Genomic DNA, 27959 nt, shown 5'->3' with positions numbered 1-27959 from the left:
GTGCTTACTTAGCTATTGGCATCAAAAGTCACCTGTGGAATTGAGTTTGAAGGGGACAAGTAAATGGGTTCCTTCCCACTCTTTTGGAATGCCAATGCCGCCTCTGCCATCTGAGGCAGCATTTGTGCCAGCCAGCACAGCTCTTACAGGGACAGGACTTTCAGAAAAATCCACAACAGAGCACGTCCATCTGTTGATTAAATGAAGGGTAAAAGTTTTTGAGAAAGCAGAGCATCACCATGGGTGACTGCTTCTGCAAGCAAACAGCATGCATTTGTTGCTTCCTGTCTCAGGAAGAAGCAAAATATAAGCAAAAACCTGCCTCCTTTCTCTGCTTTTTTACTGTCCTTGTGGTCCCTGCAGATTTGCTCCTTATCTGTGCAGTTCAAACTTTGCTATTGACCTTACTGATTAAACTTGAACCACACCCCCCCCACGAGAGTATGTATAGACCCATTTTCGTGCATAATTATAATGTCTACACACACACACACTCATGTATTCATATGGTTGTATGCATCTCACCAGGACTCCCTACAGCAGCAGGAAGATAAATTGCCTTCTCCAGAGTTTTCAGGCTGAATGAATAAGAACTATCCCAGAACAGTGTTATAGAAACAGATTCAGTTATATTACCATTTTGTGAGATTACCCTCTTCCTTGGAAGTGCATGTGCTTGCTTATGGGTGTGTGCACATACACGCACGCACACACATGTATATGCACCCTGACTTCCATTCTTCTCTGACTCTTACCAGTTCACTCAGGAAGTTGCATTTGAATCCCTGAGAGGAAGAGGGAATCTTCCAACCATTCCCCTCACCTCTGCCTCATACACATATTTGCATGGGACTAGTGCAAATTTTAACCAGTCTTTTGTATTTTTAGAGGCTTGATCTGCTATTCTCTAGATTGGCGTAAGAAGCCTATAGGTGTTTAAATGCCTCTCTTCCTGTCTGAATCATTATAATGTGCATCCTCTACTTTGCTTCCTCCGTTCTCAATACCAAGCTATTCTTTGACTGCCTCATATGATGAACCTTTAAATATTTACCTATAGAGTGTAATGCTCTACTTCATCTACCCTTAGCCCTGAGGAAACTGGGAAAAAACCACAGCATCATACAGTTCAAAATGCCTTTTATCCCTGAGTGTTCTGAGTTTGGCTAGCACTACCCATCCCTCCAAGTGGTAGATACACAAGAAACTAAAACAGGTCTCAAGAAAGACTCAGAGATTAAAGTGGACATAGCCAGTCAGAATGGCCTCACTGGACACTGTAGGGATCTTGAATGGAGAACATCTGACTAATAGCAATTAAGGGTAATGAGAAAAGATGTTTGATGGACTTCATTGGTATGCTGGGGATATCTTTGATTTGATCCATGGACATTTTGAAAAACATGGATGTTGTTTGGAATACTGTGAATTCCTCAGAGGATTCTGTGACCCTCTTTGCATAACTCATATATGGTACCCCACCCCACCCAGTACCCTACATTCATCCAGTTATGGGATAGGGTATATACACAAGAAGAGGAGCCCAAGTGAATATAGATGGTCCCCACTATTGTCCCCCTGACTGAGGAATGAGGGTGCAACCCCACCTGACCACCCCTACCTCATACATGCACACAAAATCACTTGCCTGCCCCCACGCTGTTCCTGTACAGATGCATTTGCAAGGAAATATGCAGAGACTCAGGATGTCCCTCTCCACTCAGAGAGAACAAGCGTCCAGGGTTGTATTTAGGGCCTTATCTGGCACTCTGGTGATATGGCCATCTGCTGCCCAACACCTCTCACAGTGGAATCCTGCAAGTCATTTTGGAGTTTCTGGGAACATAGTCCAAGACCTCTGCTCCCAAGGTCTTCATTCCTAAGCAAAGCAAGAGCTCCAACAATGCTCTGAAGACTTTAAGAGCAAAAGTGCAAGTGAATTTTTAAAGTTTATTTCAACCATCCTTTCCCTCCTAATTTGTTGAATATATTTATTCACCTTTACTTTCTTCCATCTCTCCCTTTAGAGAGGGAGCAGAAATTAATGTATAATTAATGTCACTAGTATGCTGCATCTTTACTCTTTTAAAGTTTGAGTTTTTCATGTAGATATGATTCTTTCTTTATCTTTCTTAAGGTGGCTATAGAAAGGCTAAATTACATTCCTCCATTCCGGTCCCTGCCAATGTCCCTGAGTTTGGCTCCCAACAAGAAAATGGAGAGCTGCCAGTGTGTGCTGTTTGTGGGTTTCTCTCTTGCTGGGGATGCCTCTTCCCTCAGCTGTCAGGATGGTCGTGCTTTGTACAGAGAGGGATAATGTCACAGCACAATTTGCCTCCTGCGGAGAAACGGCATGTTCTGCCCCTGGGTGAAGAAGAATCGATTCTCTTGTCATCCATAAACTTAGAACTTGCTATATTTTTTCCCCTTATCATTTCAGCTCGCTCCCAACTATTTCCTTCTATGCCCTCCTTAATCTTCAAGCATCATCCCAACCAGCCTGTGCATGCACATCTAGGTAGCTTTGGAAAAATAATGCCTCAGCAGGACTGATGGCTCCCTGCTTCCATCACATCGCAAGTTCTAAGATAGTTTGGGGGATGCGCAGTGGTGCAGACTTGGTGGACTTTACTTCAGTCACTCTAAGAACTTTTATTTCCCCAGTCTCTGACAGATGTTTCTGGCATTGCCAGAGCCTCCTGTCCTGCCCAGTGACATTGAGGTTCAGAAAGTTCTATTTCTGCTGAACCCAGATGTCTGATTGGCTTTGCACATGCACCTTGCTACTCTAAACATATAAGGGTGAAAGTAAAAACTTGCATTTGCCGGTTAATGGCATATCTGAGCTGAGAATTAATTTGGGACACCATATCCCTGTTGGGAAAACTCTAAGCAGCCCACTTGCTCTCTCCATTGGCAGGAAACATCAAAAGGGAAATCAGGATGGCAGAGGTTTAGGGCATCCTGAATCTCCAAGAGAATAAGAGAACATCAAGTAGACAAAAGGGTAAGTCAGAGTGGGTGAAGAGAACCAGCCAGGGTGAAGGGAGCCACTGGGTGACAAGAAGCATGGAAGGAGAAGACACTGCAAGAAGCTTTAACTTGCCAGGAGTTCCCTTGGGGAGAGAAAAGAAGGGGAGAGAGCATCAGAAGACAGCAAAAGCGCATCAGAGATGGCCCAGAGGATGAGAGGGAGGGGAGGAGGATCGGGAGGAAAGGATCAGAACAGTAAACTTGGAATGAGCAGCAACCTTGGAAGCACTTAACCTACCCAGAAATGCCAAATAACAAAAGATGAGGCAAGTAATCAGTGTGATTTTCCCCGCCACTGGCACTGGCACCCCAAGCACTATGACATCTTGTCTTGGGGAGGAAGAAGCACTTCCTTTGTCCTGGAAGGTCAGCACGCAACTGCCAAGGGCGTGGGACCACTTCTTTAACAAATCTTCTGGGTGGAGAACCAGAACATGCTGTTTGTTGGGTGTGGGGGCAGTCACAGTGTCTGCTGTCCAACAGGGAGCACTCTGTTGTCACCAGACCTATTGAGGATGGAAAAGAAACTCCCCAGGGGGATCAGAGGGTGTGGGCGTGGTCAACGCCTTCCTATTGCTCAGCGTGGATACCATGGCCCCCCTTGGGTGTACGAAGGAGGATCTGGCTTGGAACATGGCAGCAGTGAGCTAGGCATGGTACCAAGGATCAGCCCCGCTGGTGTGTGCCTGTGTTGGTACAAGCCAGGGCCAGCAGGAGACGGGTGGAGCAGGGGATTAGGCCTGAAGATGCAATTTTTCTTTTTTGTTCAACCCAGTGGGGGTGACTTAGGCAGTATTATATTGCAGACCCAAAAAAAGCACATGAATAATCCAGAGTGAATTCAAGAGATTTCAATAGGGAAATAATAACAATACTAATGATACCTTTGATTTGCCGAGTACTTTTCTTCCAAGGAGATAAAAAGATAAACTGTTTTGGAAACATGAATGAGGAAAAGAAAATTGTCTATGATAGAGGAGTGGGGAGAAGGGCCCAGAGCCCTTGTTTTAGGGTCTTGATGCAGATGGGGTTGTGGGGGAGATGGGTATAGACGTTATTTTTCAACTACAGTCAGTCTTTATTCTTGTCAGATGTCAAAATGACTTTCACGTGAAAAAAACAGGGCAAGCATTTTTATAGGGGTCATTCAAGCAACTGAGAGGCCCCGAACTGAATGTATCCTATGCCTGGGAATAAGGATAGTCTGGCAGAACAGGAGACAGGTAGATGTGAGCATGCTGGAACCCACACTTGACTGTCACCACCAATGGGATCCTGACTTTTATTGTGGTTCTTGCAGCTAAGCAGTTGGAGCCCCAGTTTTCCCTCAAAGCCAGTGGACACCCCAGAATTCATGGAGCAGGAGCAGGATTCAGCCAGAGCTGCCACTCTGAGAGCTGTCTGTTCCCTGGGGTGTCACATTCCATCACTGTTAGCCACAAAGGTGTGAGGAACACAGTCAGCCAGGATTCTGTGCCCTCGTTGTCATAGCTTCTCCCTGTGTTTCAAGCAGAGTGGGATTTTATTTCCAGTTAGGGGAAAGAGGCAAGAATCGACTGCATTGAGACACAGTGCTGTTCCATTTGTCATCAGGTGTCATTTTTGTTCTCCCAGGGGAAAGCCAGAATTTACCCAGTTAGGTGTGCATGTCAAGTGAGAATATAGATACCTTCTAGATCATTGAATATCCTCACCCAGACAAGCAAGGAATGTTCTGCCCTGCTTTATTATTATGCAGGAGAGGGCTTCAACCTCCACCCTGTCTAACACCCACTGTGTGCCATTGAGTTAAGGATCTCAGGGAGGCCGTGGGCCTTTGCTGTACCTCTGATTCATTTAATGTTAAATTTTATCCATTTTCTGCTTTTAACTCACTGATGGGTCTAAGTATCAAACACTAGGCTTCCTCCCCCCTTTCCTCTTTTCCTAATGGTAAAAATGAGTATTCTGGCTATATACTTCTGGAAGTCAGTAAATGTCAATATTAGATAAGTGTTTCCTTTATATCACTGCAATTTAGCATAAGCTGCTTGGAAACAAATGTCTTCCATAAGCATACAGTGTTTCAGTGAGTACACAGTCAACACCACTATGAGGATTAAATAAATGTCAGCTTTCCCTGGGTACACTTGGTAACAAGCAAAGTCCTTGGAAATAGTGGCCAGCATGGGTGTATCCTGCTTCTTGCAGAGTTCTTCTGTTGCAGCCCCCAATGGGCTGTGGGGCATGGGAAGTGGACAATCATTCATCTCCTTCCCAGGAACAACTGCCAAGCAAGTGTCTCAACACACACACAGCCTGCGTCATCTAGGGAGGTTCTTATGGCAGCCTAGAAGCCTTTCCACACCCTCCTTATCCCCACTGCATACACACACACATGCACACGCCACTTGCTTTTAAAGCACAGTGATATCTTCAGGACCGAGAGTAAGTCAACAAGGTCCCTCAAATGGGAAGAATATACTCACCCTCATCTCCTTATTTCTCTGTGTCCTTAAATAAGGCAAAACCAATCATATTTACCTGAGGTTGGTTTTTGGATCATTGAAACTAAAACTCCCAGGGATCACATGCATGCCAGTGTTAGAAAAGATGTGCTCACATAGAGCTGACATGCTCGCATGATTCCCTGGGCCTGCATGCACTGGATGGTGGTTGCAATTTCGGATTCTTTCCAACTTCTGCCTGCAGGACAGAAATTTGAAATCTGATGCTGAGAGACTTGATACTTCAACTAAGGTTACAATGTGATGGGCTCCGAGGTGTCACAGTGCCCTAGTAACAGCTAGAACAGCCCAGAGCATCAGAAAGGCTGCACAGCGGAGATGACATTGACACTTGGTTTTAAGGGATGCCTAGGATTTCTCCAGATGATGCATGAAAGGAGTGTTCCAGGCTTTACCTGAGAGTGAGTGCAAACTCAAGAAGGCAGAAGGGAATGTGAGTTGTTCAGAAGCAGTGGAAACTGTGGGTGGCTGGAGTGTTGGTGTGTTAAGGAGGCAGGAGAGGAAACTTGGGAAGGGTAGGGTCAGCTTACGAATGATCATGAATACCATGATACATCTTTTTGAGGATGGGTTGACAGAATTAAGTCAATGCTTTAAAAAAATATTACTAGTAATTCAGGGGATTGTATTTTTCTCAGTGTCATGGGGTTTGGGGATGTGCATGTTAGTTATTCTTCTTAATATTTTCTGTTTCACATGGGCTGAAAAAATGTAGAATTGATTGGAAATATACTTACCTTTTCTAGCATATCTTCCTCCATCACATGTATATAAAGGGACGGAGAAGTGAGTAAGGGAATAATAATAGGGAACTGACCTTCACTGTTGCTCTGCACTCCAGAGGGGAAGCAGTAAAAGAGAATAGGTAGATGAATATTGGAGTGGTCCCTTAGATAAAGAATGTGAACTTGGATGCAGAGCACAGGGAAGCAGGGATTTCTGAGAACAAACTAGAGCATAGGAGAGGGGAGAGCATGCAGAAATGGGATTTGTTTCTGGGGCCCCTGGAAGGCTACAGAGATGGAGCAGCCTGAGCATAAGTGGTAAACCAGAAAGGGAGACAAAGACAGCAAAGAGGAAAGCAAGAAAATACCTAGGGACATTTTGCTGATGATGTCTTTCTTGTTCTCCAGAGGAAACTAAGCTGTAGTGGCTTTGGGGAAAGCAAGGTTACAAGTTAAATGATTCTACACAGAAGATGTTAGAAATGCTTTACAAGTCTCCTGTGCCAAGTAACCTTTCATTCAAGGGGAGACAGTGTCAGCAGATCTACCTGTGTGTTCTGAGCTGTGGCCTATTTTCTTCATCAATTGTGGGGGGCTGGGAGGACAAACTCAATGGGGAAACAAAAACCCCAGTTGTTCTATAAGAAAGGACAGTGACATTTCAAAGTCTAGCTATCTAAAACTCATGTCTAAAGCTGGCCCATTGAGCAATCTCCCATTGCTGAACGTGTTCTAAGAGTAGATTTGGGTCATCAGAAATGTAAGTCAATGCCTGAGAAGTAGGTTGAGGTGGGCCAGAGGACATCCAAACTCTCCAGCTGTGCAATTCCCTGAGTGTTATCTCTTAGAAACAACATATTTATTTCGGATAACACATTCCTAGAAGGTCTTGGAACTCTTTGCCAGCACATTTTCTTGTAGGTTCCTGGCAAATGTCTTTGGTTATTCGTGGTGGCAGTGGTAACAATTGTGTTTTCATCATGATGACAATGATGATAATTAACATTTGTATAATGCTTCACAAGTTGCAGAGTGCAATTTCCACAAGCAAATACTTTGTTTTGTCACTGTGATAGCAGGGAGATGCAAGCATGATGCTGTCACACCCCTAAAAGTTACCTTGCTTAACCAAAGTCCTTCCAATCTGGTTCACTTTGGCATGCGCCTTGATGCTTCTCAGGGTACTGGTAACTCCTGCTGCTCCAAACCATCCACACTAACAGTACACAAGAGAATGCTAGGCTGTGGCCTAAGACAAGCCATATTCTTATAATAAGCCATATTCTTATAATCTTCAATGTCCAGGCATATAAGAGTATTTTAAGGTTCCCTATGAAGATTGGGGAGCTAAATCCCAGAGCTAACTTTTAAACAGTAACCCAACATGGTAGCTCTATTTTTTTTTTTTTAATTTCAGACTCTGAGTTCATAATTATGGCATCTTGTTTCATCTGTAAGACTTTGTAGGGAAGTGACAGACCAGCCTTTTGGGATGATAAGTAACCAAAGAAATGGTTCTTGGGTAGCTCTTTTTGTACCTCCTCTCTACCCCCCACCCCACATGCAAGGTAGGAAGGAAGCAAGGGACTTTTCTTCTCTTAATTGATTGATTAAAATATCTGTCACTTATTATGGCCAGAGCCTAGCACACTACTGGACACATAGAATGGTATGAATAAATGTTGAGATATTGAAAAAAAGTGTGAGGGATAATGAAAGAAAGAGAGGAAAACAGAACATGTATTATCAGCAGAGATGTTGAGAAGGCCCCAGCCAGTGGCAAAACTAAGAGCCCAACTATTTAAAGTTCAGCCTTTCCCTGTAGGAAGTTGTTCCTCTCTGCAGAAAGCCTTGAATGCCCATCAGGTCACCAGGGACACTGCCAAGAGAAACATCCTCTGGCAAGCAACCTACTCCTGGGCTTCAGTAAGAAACCATTGCGCCCTTCTGTTCTTTAATGCATGTCAGTGCCCATTTCTGTCAGTCACCTGCAAATGTCACAGGTGACTCCATTCTGGTGCAGTGTGACAGTCCACCTGTCACCCTTGGCAATGCTGGAAGCTATGTACAGCTTCAAAGTCACATTGGGGCCCAGTTGGCTCATTGTGCAGGCGTTCAGGGGACAGAACATTAGAGCATGCATCCGGTTGCTGTTCAAGAACAGAATTCTATCCTTTTCTGCCTCATTGCCCTGGTGGCTAAGAAAGAGAAACTGCCAATCAATCTAGTGGCTTTGTTCCCATATTCTGGGACCTGCACTTGTCTGTGCATCATTTGTGGACAATGTGGTCCACTACACATTTACAGGGAGTTGCATTTGTTCAGGGAGCTGGCTCCTGAAAGCTTTTCTTACAAAAGATACTGCACCTGTGTGAAGGACAAATGCAGAGGAAAGGACCAGCTTTTTTCTTGTGACTGGGAAATGTTTGGGAATCAGATGCCTGGTGAAGACTGCAGTTCCCAAGTCAGCCTGATGGTGGCAGCAGCAGCGCTTGCAACACCCAGGAGTGAGCCCAGAGCTGGCTGCTGGGGGAGGCCCAATAGTATTTAGGTGGAGCAGGGCTGCCAGGAACTGAGGCAGGAGAAGCCTGGAGAGAGGCAGGGAGCATGGCCCCGGGGGACACATGGATGGGCTCACGTCATCTGCGTCTGTGTGGTGAAGGGGGTGTTTCAGATGGCAGCAGCTCTCCTGGAAGGCTAGGTTGCTCCCTCTTGATTCTGCTTGGGGGTGAGAACCAAGTGTTTAGGGGAATCCTTATAAAGAATGGCAAGAGCTAGGTGTGTACAATTAAAAATGATCAAAGGGGCTTGAGAGAGGTACAAATAAAGGGAGTGAGAAACTTCAGCTCACTGTGTCCGTTTCCCTGCAGTGAAGGGTGATGTTTCTCCTGTGTGTGCTGAGTATCATCCTCCCCAGGATGGGGCTGGCAGCCAGGAGCCCCACCTCTCCACAGCCAGAAGCCCCCACACCTGCGCCCACAGCCCCTCTCCCTGGTGTCTGCCCTCTTCACCATCTGGGAGCCAGTACTGCTGCTGTTGCCGTGTCCCTCACATCCTGAAAAAGCAAAACAGCCTCAATGGGGCTTCATTGTTCCTGATCTCTCAAGCAGGCTGTTGATGTGCTACTCTGTTCTCACCTCTGGACAGAATCACTCTTTCTAATGGCACCATTAGGAAGAAATCTCCATGAAACACAGCCGTTTAAAAGTGCATCCTTCCACATAAGGTAAGGTAACCAGATCCTGGTGGCAGGTGCAGGGAGCTATTGTCCTGTATTCTGCTGGAGGGATGGTAGAAGAGTCCTGGGTCTCAAGAACTCCTTGCCACTGTGCTTCCCTTAATCTCCAAGGACATGGCAGTTAGACTTTTTTTTTAACCTTTTAGGAATTACAATTGAGATGTATCTTAGACCCCAGAGTTGACCCATATACAGCATCAACTAAAGCCATGGAGACTGAATGAGGGAAGGATGAGGTCACCATTGGAGTGGCCCATTGCCTTGCCTGGACTACGTGGCCTGAATTGCTAGCACTGGTCACTTATCTTGTCTGAAGTCATCAGATGTCATCTGACCTTTCTGTAGTTGGGTGGCCAGTGGGTTGTTCTGTGAGGTTTGCCTAGACCCAAGAAGCACCCTTCATCTGCCACCATGAGAGGACCTTGCTGCTTTCTTTGAAGCAAGCTGAGCTGCTGTCTGCCTGATTTGTCCTCTCACTATTTGTTTCGGTGGCGGTGGGGGGAGATCAACTTGAGGGGAAGGTAGGATTGCGCTCTTCATTTCACTGATAGTTCTACTGGCAAGTGCCAAGGGACCTCTGAGCATCTCATGTCAGAGAAGAAAACTTTTTTATAAGGTTTGCAAAACGTTATTACAAACTGCAGATTTGATGCCATGTGGGTCAGAGAGGAATTGTAGAGCTGCATAGTTTGGGAACTTGATGAAAAGAATGGGAACTGAGTTCCTTCTTGAATTAAATGATGCTGTACCAACGAGGTCTTTGACCTTGATCTGCTGTGCTCCTGGCCCCTTGACTTAGCTGCCTACCCTCCTTTCTCCTTCACACATGAGACTTCACCTAGTGCTTTGGGATCCTTTAATGGAATTCTGAATTAGGGATGTAGGGGAGTGTTGAGAAAAAAAAATCATAACCTGCACTGGCCTCAAAACTCTGGGTTGTTCGTGTTTGTTTCTCAACTCTGAAGCCTGTGATTGCTGAATTGGGACTAGCTGTGTGGAGGTGTCACTGAGGGCTATCTATGAATGTGTCCCCTGCTGAGCTTTGTGTGCATTCTCTTACTTACTCTTTTTAGAAATCAAATAAAGCAGATATTGTTATACCCATTTGCCATGAAAACTACTGAGGTTTAGATACATTCCATTCCTTGCCCAAAGGTCACAAAACTGGTAAGTGACAAAATCACCCATCAAGCATGTGTGTTCAGACCCCAGAGCTCTTGCTGAGAGTCCCTTTGTGAAGAATTCTAGTCACAATGGTACCTTGGCAGTTGTGTGACTCAGTGAGCCACAGAAGCCCTCTGGCCTGGTCTGAGTTTCTCCTCCATAGCTTGTAGGTGTTGTGAAGAAGAGCTGATAAAAATGGGAGACACACCCCCCCACCCCACCCCAATGCAAAAGGCCAAGTAAGAATTTGAGATTTCCTGCGTGGCTAGTGACTGCTCTTTACTGCCACACCTAGTTCCAGTTTAAGTGAACATTCTGAAAGCCAAAACCTATTTTTTTTAAACAAACAAACAAAAAAATCCATTTCTACTTCACTTCCCTTCAGTGTATTTTTTTTTTAAATTAAACACCATTCTGTTTAGGGAGAGGATAGTTTCATGGTAGCTGTGTGTTGTAAGACTGAAGCTATTTTACATAAAAAGTCTTTCCAGAACATCAAAATCCCCCTTTTCCTTCAGTCTAGAATAGTAAAAATGTCAGGATAGTCCATGGTTTTGAAATGATTAATAATGGTCGTTAGAAAGAAATAAAAAAGACTCCTGGGATGCAGGAGAGCCTGCGTGTCGTTCAGCCTGTGATTCTCCTCACTTTGGCTTCAGCAGGTATGACTTACCTTGTGTCAGAAATCATTTCAGAAGATGGCACATATCTGCCTAGGCCATGCTTGAAATCACAGTATTGGCTTAAGATAGACACTTATGATAAGCTAGCAAAACATGAAAGTTCTTTGAAATTTTAAAAGCCCCTTTTGATGGAATCAGAGAAATACAGAGGAAGAATGCAAGGCAGATCTTGGCGTGGAAGACATCAAATTCCTTCCTTTTATTCCACAACCTGAGCCCTTCTGTGGACCCCACACATAATGCCAATGGTGTACTGTCAGCTCATGCCAGGGCTCCAAATCCATATGGATACCCCTTTCTCCAGGCACAAGCTTTGCTTTGGGTTTTTTCTTCATCCAACTAAGGCAGATAGAAATTCACGCTTTATAGGCAAAAATAACTGAATGCTGAAGCTGGTCAGAATCAAGAAATACCATCTAAAAATGTATTACTATCCTCCCCTTTTGTTCTGATAAAATAATAAGAAACCTTTGTTTCTCATATCACTGAACACACACACATACACACACACACACCCCATAAACTTTCTTAGTTTAATTGTCTTAGTCTTCTTATGTTGTTAATTTTAGAAATAATATAAAAATCTACTCATTACTGTGGGGAAAGAATCTTAGGGCATCAATATATCTCCCTACTTATAAGTGTGGACTTCATTTGTGTGTTCTTGACAGGTAAAACTGGCATATCAAGGAAATGTTGGGGCCTTACTATGGTTCTTGGATCCTCAAGAACAGTGGTCCTCCAGGTGTAATCTGTAGGTCACCCATTTCAGCAGCACCAATATCACAGAGGAATCTGTTAGAAGTCTGTTTTCTTAGGTCCCAGCCCAGACCTGCTGTGACACGGAGACTCTGGGACTCATCCCAGAAACCTGTGCATTTTAACAAACTTCCTGCTGATTTTGAGGCATGCTGAACGTTGAGAGTGCTGCTCTCTCTCACACGGGCCTCATTGCTGCCCCTTTTTCCCTCATCCCATGAACCCTGCTGACATGAAGCCTACAGGGTTTGAGAGTACTTTCCAACCAGGTAATGGGAGGTGACTCCCAGGAACTGCCCCTAATGGTTTTCGTATTACATTGTTTGGGATGACTCGCACCAACAATGAGAATGAAATCAGGGCTCGTGCTCCATCCTGATATAGAATAGAGGATTAGGCACATGGTGGTTTTGCCAATCTGTCACTGATCGTTGCCATACTCACAACTGGGAAGAAGCTGAGAGCCCTTCCTTTCAGTGACTTGTGGCCCTGTCCCACCTCAGTGGAACCCAGAGAGCAGCGTGAGGATCTCTGTTGACAGGGAAGAATGCAGCTCTGCATGGTCATAGATTTCCTTCTACTTGCTCTTTGGAATGATTGGGAAGTTGACATTGCACACCAGAGATGCTCATGTTCACAAAGGATAGCTTTTCTGCGTTGTACAGTGAAGTGGTTCTGAATGTCTATCCTGAGAATTATTGTTCTTTTCTTTTTTTTTTTAATCTTCAAGGTCAGTACAACCATAGACATTGATAATCACTTCATTGTGCACCGGGATCTTCTAGTTGCTTACCATCATTTTCTTTTTCAATTCATAAAATAAGATGTTCTCATCACTAGGCCTCTGGGCCTCTTTCTTCAACCCAAATCACCAAAGGGAAACCAAATGCACAAGGTGATGAATACATCCACCAAGAAGAGGGAGAGGAAAGCCAGCAGCAGACTTAAAGGCACCCCTACCCTCAGACTGTAATTGGGACCTTGAGTGCCCCTCAAAAGTTCATGTGTTAAATTCTGGTCCCCAGGGTGGCACTATTAGGAGATGGTGAACCCTTTAGGAAGTGAGGAGTAGTGGGAGTCTTTATGTCATTAGGAGTGTGCCCTTGAGGGGGATTGTGGAACCATGGCCCCTTCCTCACTCTCTTTCCCTCCCTGGCCACAAGATGAGCAGTTTGGCTCTGTCATGCGCTCCCCATCATGATGTGTGGCCTCACCACAGTCTCAAAAGCAATTGGTCCACCCAACCATGGGTCAAAATCTCCACAACCATGATCTAAAATGAACCTTTTCCTTTTATAAGTTGATTTTATCAGGTTATAGTGATGGAAAGTAGATTGACAACCCACAGTGACCCCTGTGCCTTCCCAGTGCACATTCCAGATGTCTGAGGGGCGTAGGGAAGGTAGAAAGGCACTTGTGGTGGGTCATGTTGCTAGGGAGGAGATACAGGTGGACAGAGAGAAAACTGAGCTGACTTTTGTGAGAGACACACAGTATGGTCTCAAGATTACTGGGGTCATGACTTGACCTCTCCCCATTCCAGACAGGGACCATGAAAGGGCACTCCTTCTATTCAAGAAAGTTTCAAAGTTTCCATTCATCAATGGGATAGTTCAGTAGCTCAGCCATGGCACAGCCAGATGTGCGGGACATGAAGGCACACAGGTCTCTACTGGAGGTCTCTTTGACAGCACCAAACACCTTCTGGGTAAAGATATTCAGGAGAGAGCTCTAGCCTCCCCACTCGACCATCTTATGCCCCCTCCACTCTAGCCACACTGAGTGATTAAAGTCCTCAAGCCCCTCATGCCTTCTGTCCTTCTTCCCCTCTGGAATGACTGTGCCCTCTCTCCATAATGGTCCAACTAACTGTCTTGCCCCAAGGACCCAGTTCTTTCTGCCTCTAGTTGGAAGTTTCCTTCACCTCCCTCTCCTTAAGCTCATGGAAGTGTCTCTCCTCCTCGTCCCACAGCCCTCTGTGAAACCCCCTTGTGATTCTTGCTAGAATATATTGAAGATATATCGAAGTGACTTGTTTCCTGTTTGCCTTCTCTGGAAGGCCAGGGCTGTGTCCCCTTGATCTTCTTAAGCAGCATCTTTCATGAACTTGGGTACACAGTGGACACGGACCCAGTATTTCTTAAGCAGGGAAGAAATATCATTATGTGTCACTGATTCTGGATAACTTCTTCCTTTCTGTACCGGTGTTTTACTTGCCAACCGTAGAAGAGCTTTATCAGAGACTCTGCTCTATTTATCATTATTATTGCCTTTTACACCAGGAGTACCTGTGAGCACCAAGCACTCCTTGGGGAAAAGGTGATAATAATTTAATTTCTCCTTGCATTTATGTAGTCCTTTACAGTTTCCAGAGCACTTTCACATTTACTAGGATCTTCCTCCCAAAATCAACTTGCACCCTTGCTTTAAAAATAGGGAAAATGACCAAGTTATATTAACTGGCATCTCTAAAGTCACACAGGTAGTAAGTGTGACAGTTAATGAGAAAACCCAGGGGTACCAGATCCAAGATATGTGATCCCTCTGACCCCCCTCCTCCAGGTCCTCTTCCTGGGTTCCTGCCCCAGGCAGGAGTGCTCACTTGAAAGTGCTTGAGCAGAGTTTCCTGGATGTTTCCAGCTGAGTGCTTTGCTGAGAGGTAGGACTGCAACACATTCCTGGTGCTTGGGCAAGGTTCTTGGTTCTATAATGATGTCTGATGCACAGTGGTCTCTGCACAGAGGCTGGGGAAACCCATTCTTGACTGATGCTGCCTTGTATATGAGGCATAAAAACATAATAGTTTCACTGTAGTAAGGACTTAATGGCAGTACCAAGTGAGAAGGGCCTGGCGGGCCATGGTCCCTCTCACTTGCACCTGCCTTGGAGTATCACCCTGTCACTTGAGGAAGAACTTGGTGAGGGTCCAGAACAGCCACCACAACTCCAAACATGTGACACAGGCCCTAGACCTGGGGCCAGGAGGCCTGATGCATGGCTCTAGCCATGGCCCTCATACGTAAACGGAAACATGTTTTCTCTTTTACTTGCCTCATCAAGTTGTTGTGGATCTTCTGAGAGAATACTTCTTGGGGAGTGCTTTGAAACACTGTGAGGAGCACTTTTCAGAGCCAAGGTATTTACCATCCTCTGGTTCTGTGTTCCCAGATGTGTTGAGCTAGTGCTCAAGGTCAGAATAGATCTGCTCAGCATCCTTATTCTCTTTTCAAGGCAAGATACCATGTGGCTTTCCATGGGAGCAAGGCCTTAAGAGAAAGGTGAAGCCTTGCAACCTTTCTCAGTGGGGTTTGTCAAGGGAATTAACTTCTAATGACCTGAAAGGTTTCCATGGTTATGTAATGAATGAGGTTATTTCCTATGCATCTAAATGGCACTAATTATATATGATCCTCAGGAGAAGTGAAAAAATAATATGGAGTACCAGGGTTCCCTGGTTCAAAAAGGAACCCCAGTAGAGAAAGACTATGTAGGGACTATGTTATATTTCTGTTACTTGCTGCTCTAGCAAGTTACCACGAACTTACTGACTTAAAACAACACATGTTTTATCTTATAATCCTGAAGCATGAAAGTCTGCATGGGGTCTCATAGGACTGGTGTCTAGGTGTTGACAAAGCTGGAACTTTCTGGAGGCTTTAGGGAAAATCCTTCCTTTGACTTTTCTGATTCCAGAAGCAGACTGCCTGCACTCCTTGGATGGTAGCCCTTCCTCCCATCTTCTACCCTCCTGCTTCCAGCCTCACATGACTAATTCCCAGCTGCTCTTCCTGTCACCTTGTATTAGGAACCTTAAGATTGTATCAGGCCCAAGAGAATAGTTCAGGATATCCCCCCATCTCAAAATCCTTAATCAATCCACAAAATCCTTTTTGCCAGGTAAAGGAACCGGTTCAGGAGTTAGAACATGGGCATTTTTGAGGGATGTTATTCTGTCTCCTACAGGGACCAAAGCAAAGCTAAAGGTTTCTTCCCTTTCAGGAAAAATGTAAGCTTTCCTATCCGACCTGTCTTTGTGAGAATTCCATGCCTCATTCTCCCTATCTGTAGTTAGAGAAAACGATCCCCCCATACCACCATTTATATCTATAAAATACTTAGGGATTATTAAATAAAGAATGCTTAGTATGACATAGTTATTATACTATTGTTCTATGACTTGGCATGAGTCTCTGGAGCTGCTAGTAGATACAGCTATCATTGAGTTCTGTAAGGGAGAGATTAGGGGGCGCATCTATTAGATTCTGTAGTTAAACCTCACTAAATGATTCTTAATAGCAATTTACTTTGGCTTCATTAGCATAGAGTATGAGAACTCTCCTTTAAAATACCATGCACCCAGGCCTCCTCCTGTCTTTGGAGTAATTGAAAAGAAATAGAGATCAACAACTATAACAAGCGCGTGAAAGAAAGGACAAATGGGCACCGTGTTTTTCTATATTTGATTTGTTGCAGGGCAGGAGGTTTAGTGCCTGCACTTAGGTTTTTCTCTCCTTGCCAACATTCATAGTTGAACTTCTGGCTTTTGACTGAGGATCTGGGAAGGAGAGAGTCCTGTGGGCCCTGAGGATGGGGGCAGCAGAAGCGGGGGAGTGAGGGGGCAGGCACTGGGTGCATGGAAGTGAGAGCGGGCTGTTGGAGGATGAGTTTTTTGCCAAAGCAAAGCAGATTGTATACCACTGTAGTTTTAGACATTACTTTGGATCATTTAGGCCTTCAGATTCAGTTAACATACTTTAAAGCTTTTGTGGTGTCTCCTGTACATTACAGACTTTTTTTAAAATGTGAGAGTTTAGCTCCTCCCCACCCACATAACCACCAGGTACATTAAGACTCCACAAGTTTGGGGCTGTGAGATGCCTTCCCTGGGACCCTGAAGGCCAGTGCTGCACGGCCAAGGACCCAGATAGGACCCTGAGTCTGCCCCCAACCCCATACCCACCTACAGTCCTCTGCAACTCTACCAGAAGAACCAGGGAGAGAAACAATCAGGGCACAATGATAATATCTTTAAATAGGTTTATAAAATGTTCAGCCCTCAAGAACCTTTGTCCAGGAGAGGTTATATTATTGCCAAACAGTCCCAGGAAGCAGTATCAAGACTGACTCCAGGCCTCAGGGCTCTGAGGAATTAAAAGAGAGAGAGAGGCCCTGAGAATGATTATAATCCCATTATGCAGAGCTCCCCCTATTTATTTCTTCATATGGATGAATTTGTATATATTTGCATTTTGTTCTATCTGATAATATGCATAGAATTCAAATTGAAATGACTTGAATAGATTTGAATATTAATGAGGCGTTTAAAGGCTGCCATCCCTGGCAGAGTCCCCCAGCATGGGAGTTTGCTGTGCAGAGCTCAGATCTCTCCTCCGGGCACTGCCATCGGAGGCCCAGCGGGTGCAGAGCTAGCGGGCACCCTGGAGGAGAGCTGCCCTCTGAGATAGAGCTGGAGGCCATCGCCCAGCTCCCAAGCCCAGGGGCCCACTGCACTGAGGTGCACTGAGAAGAGATCTCCTGAGCATGCATGACTTGAGGCCTCCTTAGACCTTCAGACACATGGGTTTAGCAATGCTATCCAAGGTGACATGTTTATTCTGATTAAGAAAAGCCTCATTGCCTTTATCTCATAGAGTTGAGAGGTAGGGACAGGGTCTGTTTCAGGAAGATAGGGACAAATGTATTTAGCTCTTCCTCAGTGACCCAGGAAGGTGCTTCTCTCTTTTGCTTGAAATCCCACAACCAGAACACATTTAATATCTCCTAGTCATTTCCCTGCAGAATAATGGCAATTGGGCAGTGCTCTGTGTGTGTCTGAAGGCTGGCAGCCTCCTCTTTGGAAGCTTTCATAGGAAGTCACATGATACGTGTGCTGTCACTGTAGCACATTAGCATTAACATCGGTAGACTGCGTAGGCCCTGGGCTAAACCATAAGAATAAGAAAGATAGACTAGCAAGTAAAACTAAGTAGGCCTCCTGAGGTTCAGCTGGCCATCTTTTCCTTCCTTTGTCTAGACATCTGGGTAACAGCTGTCCCAAAAGGTAGCCTGTGGGACCAGGCTTCAAATATTTAAAACTCAGCATTGAAATATTTAGGCCATTCATGAGAGAATTGTACTGCATAGCAATTTACATAGGATTAGTGGTGGTCCACTGTATAAAGATCTAACTATATGGTCAGTCATTGCTAAAGTACCAGGAAATCAAAACTTCTGTGACCCCCCAAATGATTTAATTTATTTTTTCCTATCTAAATTTGGTTAGTCTCAAGTTTGTACTTTTAGTACCATTCTGGTGGCTAATTGTAAGAGTGGTGGTGGAAAATCTGCCTGTAGGCTATTTAGCTTACTACCCACGATGATCTCGTGTGTGTGTGTGTGTGTGTGTGTGTGTGTGTGTAGATAGATAGATAGATAGATAGATATCCCATGATCTCTTTCATTATAACATTCTGAAAACTACATTCATGACTTCATTCCCCACTGTGGTTCTATCATGGTAAAGGGCATCACGTATTCCCAGTACTTTGTTCTGGAATCTGAGTCACCTGCCCCCTCTCATCTCTCCTATCCAGTTAGTTCTCTTGTTATGATGCGTTCTTATCTAAACCGCCTTTTCATTTTCTCTTCCCTATACGTCCTCCTCATTTTCTCCCAAACTATTGCAGCGTCAACCTCCTCACTTTTTGCCAAAATCATCTATCCTCATCACTCTCCGTCACTACTTGTGTCTTCATAGGATCCAACTCACATTTGCTTTCCCTCCTCAGCAAGTCCACTGCTTCCCTTTTCCTACCAAGCACAGCACACACCTGGAGTCTAGGATGACCCCTTCACCCCACACTGAAGTCCTCCTCATCTGCCACCAACTCTTTCCAGCACTATCTTCCTCCCCACCCTCTTTGCTCTCCAAGCTCCAGCAAAAATAAATAAATAAAAAAGTAATAAATTCAATATTCCCTAGCTATAACATGCCTTCGTGTCTTTGCTTATACAGTTCCCACAGCCTAAAATACCTTTTCCCTCATCATTTATTGAAGTACTGTTCATATTTCAAGGCTTGGTTCAACTGTCACCTTTTTCCATGAAGTTATTTCCTGTTTTCCACTCAGTTTTGCCATTCTTTCTTCTTCCTCACCATGATGTGTATATTCTCTCACATCATGTGTTCAGTCCTGTCCTGCTTATTTACCTGATGTCCCTCCAACTCGACTGCCAGTGAAACTTTCTTTTAACCCTTTCTTTTTGTATCATCCCATCGTCTCTGACAGTGATCAACAAAGTTTTAATGAGTGACTAGAGGGTCAGGGAAGAAATACACTGCTGTGCATGGTTCCTCCCATTCTGCGGCATCCTTCCTGTTCTACCCTGCCCCCCCCCCCAGCAGCTGGCTGCCATGAAAAGACACTGGCATTTCTTAAAACCCTGCTACACATGCCAGGTACCTTCCCATGATCTCATTTAATGCCTCACAGAAGCACCAGGATGAAAATATTCTTATTTCCATTTTACGGTGGAGGAAACTGAGTCTCAGTGAGTTTAAGAAATTTGCCCCAGCTTTGAATAATAGAGACAAAATTAAAGCGTGAGCCTTCAGTCTCCAAGCCTAGATCTCTCCCGAGCTGCTGTGAGCCAGCCAAAGAGCAGCCAGAGTCTCCCTTCCCCAGACTCCGTGTCAGGCTTCAGTGCTCCAGGAGAATGAACTTCCTGCAAATCAATCCTGGATACAGTTATTATTTTATAGGGATGTTGTAAGTTGATAAGGTAGCTGTTATATGCTAATAGCTATTGTAATGTTGTTCTTAAGGCCTATTACTTGTGCTGGTTTGTATTTTAATGTGTGCAAAGGTGATTACAACTTTAATATGAATGTTAAACAGATTAGCTGATTTATATGTAAAATAAATAAATAAAGCGAAACTCATACTCTCATTTCTATTCATTTCTCTCTGCTTTTCTCTCTTCCCCCTCTGTCCATAGGCAGATGTGGTCTGTGGGGCACTGACAATGGAACAGAAAGAGAGTGTTTGCTGGGTGATAAATAATGGTTAGAGACAGGTCTTTTGTTCTCATTGAATTCGGACTCTGGGTCCTTAATTGCTGCTTGTCTGGGTTTGTGCTTTTGACTATATTGGGGAGTTTGGTTTTGTTTGAGCTTCTGCTTTCCCCACTCCCCCTCCTTTGAAATCCTGCCTTCCACCTCTTGTAATATTCTGTTGTATTCCTAAGCACACCTTGGAAAGTTTGCCAAACTTCCAGAAAGGCAAGTACACCATGATGTGTCCAGAAGCGTGGGGCATAGAAGGGAATCCAGATAAGAAAACAAGCAATTAAAGGCAGATGGAGACTAAGGGGAGATGTGTACAGAGTTGATTCTGCTGGAATAGACAGTAGGGATGCCTGGCCTGCCTTGGGGGTAGAACGCTCAGGGAAAGCCTTTTCACTAGGCAAGGCTCCAAAGATAAGCTGAAGTTAGCTAAGAAAGTGGGCAGGGAGTGGGGCTGGCTGGGGGTGTGGGAGCAGAGGGAATCGCCTGTGCTCAAGCCTGGAAGTAGGGAAGAAGAGGGAGAGAGTGTAGCCCATTCCCACTGCATGGGCCTGGTGTGGCCTGAACCCAGGGGTCCTGAGGGCACTGGGATCACCAGAGGTTTAATGTGTTGTACACAGAACCAGAAATCAGGAAGCTTCCTGGTCAAGCAACATAAGTATTATATTGAATAGAAAAAGAAATAATCCATGTAAAGTTGCCAGAGTGCTTCTCTTTAGGGTATGGTTGCTGCAAAGGCCCCAGGGGAAGGAAAGAAAGAATGCAGGCTGGTTACAGAAATTGTGTGCAGAAGAGTGGAGGAAGCCTCACTGGTGGTACTTTCACCTGGAGTTGGAACAGGAGGTTGAAAAGCACACCCACCTTAGGGGACAATAGCTATGACACAGTGCAAATTTTAGTGGAGAACAAGAAACTTAGTAAACTTTCAAAGAAAGGGACAGGAGGGGGTCAGAAGCAAGACTGAAAGAACTGCCTAATTTTTTAAAAATTTATTTTTAAATAGGGTTCTTGAGGATCCAACCCAGCACCTTGCACATGCTAGGCGAGCACTCTACTGCTGAGCCACAACCCCAGCCCCAAGAATGGCATAATTTCTTAACCTAAACACCTTTAATAAGAAATTAAGCAGTATGAAAATCTAACTCCCTAAAGTGTTTGCAGAGGTCCCCAGGATTGATGTCACAGGCTCGAGAGGAGGTGCTTTTGGGGATCACAGTGTTGGCAAAGATGCTTGTCCATAGAGTGGATCTCTGGGAAGCATCTTCATGGTGCAGAAACTCGTGCTCTGAGGCAGGTGCATCGTGGACAGAGGCTGAGTGGGAAGACAAAGGAAAAAAGAAAGGAAAGTGATTTCTCTCTGATGGTCTCTTAGATAGGTTATGGTTCCTCTCTCCTAATCCAGAGCTTAAGCTGGGCACGGAAATCAGTCACAGCCAGGGAGAAGGACATCAGCTCTTTCTGACTGGAAGGCTTGTTCTGCTAACATAGGGTTCTTGACATATTTTTTAATTGCCTTACAGGCAGCTTGATGGCTTAGAAAGTTGGGGGTGGGGGAATCAATGAGAAATTCTGCTACTCTGGGCTCAAGTCTAACTGATTTTCACTTTTTCAACAAATATTTATTGAACACCCAACATGTGCCAGGCATGGTGCCAACAAGGCATAAACCTGTCAGTGGAGTCGACAGGCTCACAATAGGCCTTCCCTGAATGTTTGTGGAAGGATGCAGGAATGAATGAGTGAATATAAGGGACCCTTGAAAGGAAGTGGGCACTAATCTTAGGAATTTGTAATGAAAACAAGATACCAGGCATGGTCAGCTACCTGTCCTGGGGCTTGGAACTATCACTGAATCCATGGAAAAGAACAATATATAAAAAGATAGACAAAGAAAAGGCGCCTCAATCAATATGGCAGCTTCAGAAAATAAAATGCTTTTGTCGGCAAATTACAAATTAGCCCAGTGCAGAAGGGAAGGGCAGTGGCCACGAAGAAACTACCCTGGCTGCACAAGCAACTCTCCCAGGAGCTCAGGTTTAAAAACACACACACAAAGGATGGAAGGCGATGGAAGGTGAGGCAGCCTAGCAAAGGATGAGGACAAAAGAGAAGCCTGGACCTGCAACAAAGGTGCCCGGTGACATAAAGACCCAGTGTGAGCCAAGGCTAGCAGAATCAGAAAAAAATGGAAAGGAAAACCTTAAAAACAATGAAGTGGAGATTTTTAGGTTCCAAGAAGGAAAGGGGAAAGAGGACAGTTCTCCTTGGAAATGCAGCATGATGCTAATCATTTACAAAGGACTTCTCAACTTGTGTTTTGGTATTATCTTTTCTATCATGCTTTTCATATTTGAAGGAGAATAAGCTTGATTGGGGAAGAATTAAAACCTGAGATAGGGGATGTGATGGTAGGAGATTATAGAAGGGAGTGGTTTGGGGGTCACCCAGGCCAAGGATTAAGTGGGAGTTCTGCCATGCAGTAATCATCTTATGTTGGTAGGAACCTCGCCTGGATCTGTTTATCCTTCTGTAAAATAGAGATAACAAGAGTATATGTATGTCATAGATTTGTCGTGTGGATTAAAAGATACATTGCAGGTAAAATGCTTAATATCTGACATGTAGAGACATTCAATAAATATTAACTATCATCATCAATGTGGTGGTGGTGACGATGATGATGTGTTTAAAACAAATCTGATTTCTAGGTCCCCTGGAATCAACCTCACAAGATACTGAAGTAATTTGAATATATGATCCTGAAACCATTCTAAGTGAACAATTGTCAAGCAATATTGGGACAGAGGAGAGTCTGGAAAAATACTATGGTGTTTTTTTTTTTCAGGTAGAGAAATAAATGACAGTAGATTCTGAAAATAGTAAGCAGGCATACTTCATATAGATCTTCAGGAAAAAAAGTGTGTAAAAGAGTAACTTGATGGTTCTTAAACAGTCAGAAAATCAGCCATGGTGGCAGGAAGCTCCGGAGCTAAAAGCAAATACCTCACTGAAGGAAAAAAAAAAATCATAATGTTATAATCTACCTCTCGTTTGTGGTGTGCTATTCACAAATTTGATAAACAAATCTGTGGGATGTATTCCAGAGTCCTAATTGAATCAGTATTATTCTGTTGCAGTCTCAACCGGAGCCAACAGTGTGGCATGGTCACGGATAATGCTTTCATACTGAACATGCTAACAAGACATGGTACCCTATGTAGAGGTGACCCCATCTAGAATGGGTGTGCTCCACTCTGAGAGTCACATCTTAGAGAGTCATTTACAAACTAGGGCTTTGGAGAATGTGGAAAAGTAGGAATTATGTAATATGAGGAAGGGTGGAGGAATTTAGCATTGTGTAGGAAGGGAAGACAAGCCTTGAGGGCTTTTCAACTTAGTGCATGAGAATCACTTGGGTGCTGCTTCAAATTGCAGATCCAGTGATTGCAATCCACAGGTCTATAGGGTCTGACTCATTAATCCCAGGGAAAGCCCAGGAAATTGTAATTAAAGAAATAATCACAGGTGATTCTTACTCCACTGATCCGAGGACTATACTTTAAGAAACATTTGGTTGGTAATGAACAACTTATTGGTCCTTGGATGTAAGTGATTAGATCTCCCATATGTTTGAGAGGACAGAATTATAAGCTACAAGTCCTCAACTTGACTGTCAGCTACTGGAAGGTGGGAACCCTGCATTCTGACTTCTCTGCCCCTGGTTGTGAATATGGTGTATGGCCCACAGTAGGTGATCAGCAATTACATGTCCAATGAAATTACAAGAAGGAAGGAGAAGGGACCTTGCAAAAATGAAAGTTCCCTAAAAATGAAGCAGGTGGCCTTGCTAGGTAGCCAACCTCCCCTCTATGCCATGCATCTTCATGGGCTGATTGGGCAATGAGGTCTTGGAGATGGCAGAAAGGAAACTGATGAACCAGAACACAGGTTCAAGGAAGGTGACCTCCAGGACTTTCTGCATTCTTAAAACTCAATAGAAGACATAATATATTGGGAAAAAATTCAATTTTATCATGGAGGTAATAGAATCAGAGAGGTATAGATAAAGAAGGAAAGATGGTGGGAAGTACCACAGAGAGGAGAAAGAAGCAATTATTTGAAACATGAAAAGATAATCAAATGTGAAGAAGCACTAAGCATAAAGCACTTTGTATTCCTTTACCTGTGGATATAGGATCTGTAGGGTTTTACTTCATATATAACTTGATCCAGTCATGCACATGCATTGCACACAAATTGGAAGCAAGTCAGACATGGTCACTGTCCCCAAGTAACTCACAGGATGACTGAAAAGATCATGAGCCCTAGTTTCTCCTCCAGAATCACAGAACATGAATCTCACTCTTTTAGTGGAGAGAGAAAATATGAGAGTCCCACAAGCAAAGAACATTATCTGTCAAGTTTTTCTGTATTCCCAACACTATGTATGGAACTTGGCACAGTAGGAGCGTCAATAAACATTTGATGAATTAATTAATTAATTAATGGGTGAGTGAAACTAGCATTCATTGAGTCATGCATTGCATACTTTGTGCATATCATTCCTCTAATTCTAAATTCTATGCAAAATATTATCATCCTTGTTTTACACATGTCAAAATAGAAGTGCTATTGAGTTACTTGGCCAAAGTCATAAAGCTCATAAGCAATAGAGCTAAAGTTCTTGAACTTGAATTATGTAGCTCCTACATTCAAGCTGTTTCTACCACACCATGCCAGAGTAATAGCTTGGTTTTCAGACAAGTAAATTCTGATCAGAGAAGTGAAATGACTTCCCAAGGGTCACCGTGATAGTTTGTAACAGAACTGGGTCTAGACCCAAGCCTTGAACGGTGATTTTAAACAGCAGCCAGGACTTTTCTTCACATTGAAATAGCTGACCTTGTCCATCTACTGACTTGTTTCTGCTGACCCCTGCAAACTCTTTGCCCTCACATAGAGAAGAGCATATGCCCTCGCCAGCTCTCTGGGCAACTGAGCGGCAACCTCTGAGGCTAAATCAACATTGGTTAGGTCAGGTTGAACTTGGCAATGTAAGGCTTATAATCTTAATGACACAGAAGCCCTGAGAAGACCCCTCCACCATAAAAATGAGCAGAATTGTATGCCAGGAGACATTGGGGCTGTTATTCAAAAGCCCGTGACTAACATACTCATGCAGATTGGCCTCAGGATTCAATTTCTCTCCTCTCCTCTTTTTCAAAAAAACCAATATTGGCAGTGGAATCAGTTGTATGCTAAATTGTTCTCCAGTCTCTCTAGGTTCAGCAATGCCCTTCGTTATACAAATATAATTCCCATTGACTTTGGCTAGCATCCTGCTTGAGGGAAAGGGCAAGTGGAATTTAAGGCTATCAACTCAATCAGAGAAGCGTATTGTTTCTTCTTTTCTGTCACTTTTTATGTGGATGATGGAGGAAAATGAAAAGAGGAGAGGTTTTTTTTTCACTCCCCTACAGTTTTCTTTAGCTAGTTGCAATATAACATTGTTCAAGGTAAGAAAATACAGATATGACATATGAGAAGAGAAGGTGTGTGCCCATGCATGTGGCATTCCTGCATACACATGTGGCACAGTGTCAGTCAGGGTCCTTAGTGGCAAGCAACAGAAGCCATCTGGCTGATATAAATGGAAAAGAATATTGGGCAAGTCACAGAATTGCCAGAAGAGCTGAGGAGCCAGGCTCTGAGGTGGTCTAACTAATATCCCAAACAATCATCAGAATGACTGCTCCTGCCAGCAAACACAGCTGACCCCTACATCGATCTTGTCACAGCTGCTGGCCCTGCTAGAAGGGATGCTCTGCTTACCCTCTCTTCTCAGCATTGCTAATTCCCATTGCTGGGTCTGGGAAGTGGGTCAGATTAACAGTGACTAGGTCACGGGTCTATGCTCTAGCTGCAAGGGAGGCTAGGAAAACCAGGATCTGGAATTTTTCAGCTTCTACATAGGATGGGAGAGATCTTATTTTCCACCAAGATTCATAGAGGGAAGAATTTTCCACAAATATAGGAAAGGTTTCTGCAGTAGGGCCACCAAGAGGAATAACAAGTATCCACCCCCAATACCCCCAGAGGTCTTTAACTATTATTCTTAGAGATTTCAGGTGTGCAGGAATAGACATTCTCCCTCTGTACAACTCCCAGGTCTAGCGATAATGTACAAATTGATTATAGCCTGGGATAATTTTTAGTGACAAAGTCATGTCTACCAACACAGCTAGAGTTCTTAACTTTCCAAATGAGATAACAGAGAAGCTTCTGTGTCACTTCCGCAGCAGTGGGTAGTAGTCATGAGCTGCAGGAAGGGCCATGTAAATTCACTACCTTTCATCTGCCATCCTGAACTGATCAGATCTTCAGATGGTGGGTGCTCTTCCCTTGTTGAGTTCAGTGGCTGGTTATCTTGTGTGTACTGTGTCCCGACCCCAAGTCACTTAGAAAAAGGCATATTTAGAAAGTTGCTGCAAGTGAATCATCAGAGTCCTTTGAAAGAAACAGCAAGACTTTCCTGCCTCTTCCCTGCAAGCTTTGAAGGATGAACTATAGGAAGATACAGAGGACTATCTTGCTAACTTTTGTTTTTTCTGGTTAGGGGTGTTGATTTGTGACAAGTGCCTTTCCTTACAAGACCACAGGTCAAGCTCAAAGCACAGAATCAGACTGAGGAAATGTTTACATTTCCATGCTTCCTTTCTAAGTTCTTATTATAGTGACTCTTCATGCTTGGACTACTGAATTAAAGCAATGAAGTCTTATTTTTATAAGAAAGAGATGGTAAAGGTCAAAAGACATTGTGGGAAGACAGCACCTGGAACAGAACACAAAGTCCTGTCCGGCTCCCTGCAGTTTCTACATCTTTCACACCTAGTTGTTACCACTTGAGAATTTCCAAGCAATTTGTAATGATTGCAATCTGTTAGGTAATGATCATTATTCTGAGGTTGTAGCTGGGAAAACAGGGACACTGAATGAGTTACCTGTGCACCAACTTTCCATTCAAAAATCAGATGCATTCCTTGATGGTTTTCCAATAACAGCTTAAGTGCCAAAACATTGCACTTTTCCCGATGTTTACTCAGTTCTGTTTCTGTTATGTCATTAGAAATGTGGATAACAGTTTCTACTCATAAATAGTCAAAAAAATTAAATGAAAATCTGCTTCTTAGAGGGAGATGGCAATAAGGGCATCTTGAGGAAAACAAAAGCTGTTTTGTTGGGTGGGGTTGACAATAAATAAAAGGAAAATTGAAAAGCAATATTTACTTAATATATCAGATCCTGAAACTACCTGATCCCTTCACAGCCACTGTGAGGGAGATAAGTTGACTGGAAGCCAGGGTAAAGACCACACAGCTCTGTGGTTCCACTGCCACGTAATCACCTGGTGGCAAGGGGGCCTCATCAGATGCTAACTTGCAAATGTTTCTGCAGTTTCTTACATGTCACTTATTTGTAACTCAGAAAGCTTTGTTTTCACAAAAGCAATGTTTTCAATTAAACTGGGTTCAGAAAATTTTATATAACTAGGGATTTGGTTGAAATGTTTTAAGTTTATCATTTTACACATAATAGAAAACAATCCTGTCACAGTATCAGTAAACTCATTAGAAATTCAATAATTGAATGAACCAAGGAAAAATCAAAACTGTTCTTTAGTTAGATACTTGATAAAAATCATATTTCTTCAGATGACAGTATGTGGTACTGTATCAAACTTTCTGGACCCTCTGAGGGGTTGACCCGGTCTTTTTTTTTTTTTGA

General features: G+C 43.8%; 1 protein-coding gene and 1 long non-coding RNA gene across 7 annotated transcripts in view; both read left to right on the top strand.

Annotated features, from left to right (window-relative positions):
* The window catches only part of Kirrel3 (kirre like nephrin family adhesion molecule 3), a 557396-nt gene that overhangs the window by 4112 nt on the left and 525325 nt on the right, over positions 1 to 27959 (top strand). The gene's annotated exons all lie outside the window — the stretch shown is intronic.
* LOC125614023 lies at positions 44 to 27959 on the top strand. The gene is made up of 2 exons (XR_007344658.1): positions 44 to 9047; positions 20691 to 27959. It is a non-coding gene; the product is annotated as an uncharacterized LOC125614023 (long non-coding RNA).

Source organism: Marmota marmota, unplaced genomic scaffold (genome assembly GCF_001458135.2).
Source record: "Marmota marmota marmota unplaced genomic scaffold, marMar, whole genome shotgun sequence".
Taxonomy (NCBI): Eukaryota; Metazoa; Chordata; class Mammalia; order Rodentia; family Sciuridae; genus Marmota; species Marmota marmota.
The sequence above is the reverse complement of the archived record's forward strand: the minus strand, read 5'-3'. Positions and strand labels throughout refer to the sequence as shown.